Below are 2,368 nucleotides of genomic sequence, written 5' to 3'. Positions count from 1 at the left end.
TGCTTGTGTATATGCAAAATGGGATAAAAATCTGTGTTCATCAGTGATGATTTTACTGGACTGGGTGAAAAAAAAAAAGAAAAATAATTAAGCTCTTTCATTTCCTTTTTTCCAGTTTCGATGCTTCTATAGGCAATAACCATAATGTGCATAATTTAATTATAAGATTTTCTTCCAAAAATTTATTTGGTAACGGGTTATGCTTGGTTCTTTCTATGCTATATATGTTTTGGCAGGATGTTCTTTTTCATTTTGTTTTAAATAAAATAATCCACCCCCTCTTAATTTGTGCTTTATGCATTGTCTCGATTCAAGATTGAATTCCAAATCTAAATACATATAGTATTAGATTACATTAATTTTTTGTGAGTGTGTTTATTTGTATTTTGATTTCTTTTGGCCTTTGTTAGTAAAATCAAAATTACTCTTCTAATATAATTCTTTCTTGTGGAGATAATATGTTATCAATTTATGGTTAGTTAGTTGGTCTATTTCAAGCTATGCGAAATTAATAATCATAGACCTATATGTATCTGTGAATTTTCAGGTTCATGTGTTTCTACAGGGAATGGAGTATGTGTTTCATGGAGTCATTGCTTCGGAGATAATGGCTGGTGGTGGTGTGCTCTCATGAGGGTATCCAGCATCACATGTTTTACAGATTAAGAAACAAGATGAACCTACTGATTCTAAATTAATTGTCACACTTCAAACTATGGCAAGGTAATTGTTTTAAGTAGAATTTAGTAATTCTATTTTTTGTTAAACAAAATTTTGGCCATAGTCTAAAGCATGATTTTTTTTAATTTTCAATTTCTGTAGAAATTTTTTTTCTTTTGGCTTAAAAATATTTTAAGAGTTTAGCTAGAAAGTGTATTAAGTGTAATTGTTAAATTTACAAGTCCTAAAACTTAATTTTATTTTAAGAAATGTGTTCCGGGGGTTACCTGAAGCGTGCAGCTCGGTCGCCTTAGAGTGGCCCGAGGTGGGGGGATTGATGACCCGAGCTTGATATGCAGAATGGTTGGTGGTTGTACCTGCAATGACACTCCGATGCTTAAGTTAGCATGGGTCCAAGCAGATATTGAGTAGAATTAGAGTATAAGTTATACCTGGGTGCTCCAGTGTATTTATAGTAGTTGGCCGTGATCTTCCCTGGATAAGATATTCTTATCTTATCTTATCTTTTGGGAGTTTTATCTCTATCTTTGTGGAACCGCCTTTCCTAGGCCTTTTCGGCCTTTAGGTTTTGGGCCGCGTTTCCTTTTGATGGGCCTTTTGAGCTTTATAGTCCGAGGTCCGACCTCAGGCGTGGGCCTTGGGACGAGGTCGGACCTTTCATGGATTTCGCCGAGTTGGAGGAGCCCGGTCAGGGTATGAACAGTGCCCCTGCCTGAGTTCGTTCTTTTTGGGAGTTCGAGCTCGGGCATAGTAGTTTTTCAAAATTCGAAAATGGTCGTTCCTGCATTTATTGCATTTTACCGTTTCTCCTCGATTTCCGTTCGGGCTTTTGTGAAGGCATTATTTATTTGCCCCTTTCTTCCTTTTCTTCGTTTATTCTGTTCCCTTCCAGTTTTCTGAGTTTTTGCCATCTCTTTTTCGAGCACTGCTTCTTCTTTTCTCTTTGTTCTTCTTCCCCGAATCTTTCCGTGCGTTTTTCCGGGGTTTCCTTTGCGCCGCCGTTCCGTTCTCCTTGTTTCGGAGCTTGTCGTCCTCGTTTCTTTCTTCCAGGTTTGTTCCCCTCTTTTTTTCTTGTGCACATATGCTTCTGTTTCCTTTGTGTGGCTCTTTGTTTGTTTCTTTTTCTCTATGTTTGGGTTGCCCCGAAAAGAGGCGCCGCCAGTTGTTTGTACATGGGAGGGACTCTTTTTTGTTCTCTGGTATTTTGCTCCGGGTTGCTGTATTTTCTTCTAAAAGATCTCTGTTTCTTGCTTTTGCTGAACGGGTTTTCGCTGTCTGCTTTTATGTGATTTTTGCTTGCTGTTGTATTCTTCTTTGAAGGCAAGAATTTTATGTCTCGAAAGGTTCTTCAAGCGATGTCGACCAAGATTCCAAGTGGTCTTGGTTGGGTAGATCCTGTTCCTCTAAGAGTCCCTTCTGTGGTAGATTCTGAGTATTTAGCTAGGTTTCGTAGGCAATGTAGCATATGTGAAGATAGAGAGTCTGAGAGGGATTATGAACTAGTAGCCCCGGACTCCGAGGAGAGAGTGTGCTTCCCGCCCTTAGATAGTTCCGAGAAGCTCTTCTTTTATGCTTATGATTGCTTTTTCTCTAAGCTGAGTGTCCGACTTCCTTTTACCGACCTGGAGTCCGAGGTGTTATGGTCTTGTAACCTTGCCCCTACGCAGCTCCATCCAAATTCTTGGGC

The sequence above is a fragment of the Arachis duranensis genome, chromosome 4 (assembly GCF_000817695.3).
Source record: "Arachis duranensis cultivar V14167 chromosome 4, aradu.V14167.gnm2.J7QH, whole genome shotgun sequence".
NCBI lineage: Eukaryota > Viridiplantae > Streptophyta > Magnoliopsida > Fabales > Fabaceae > Arachis > Arachis duranensis.
This window is presented reverse-complemented; position numbering follows the sequence as displayed.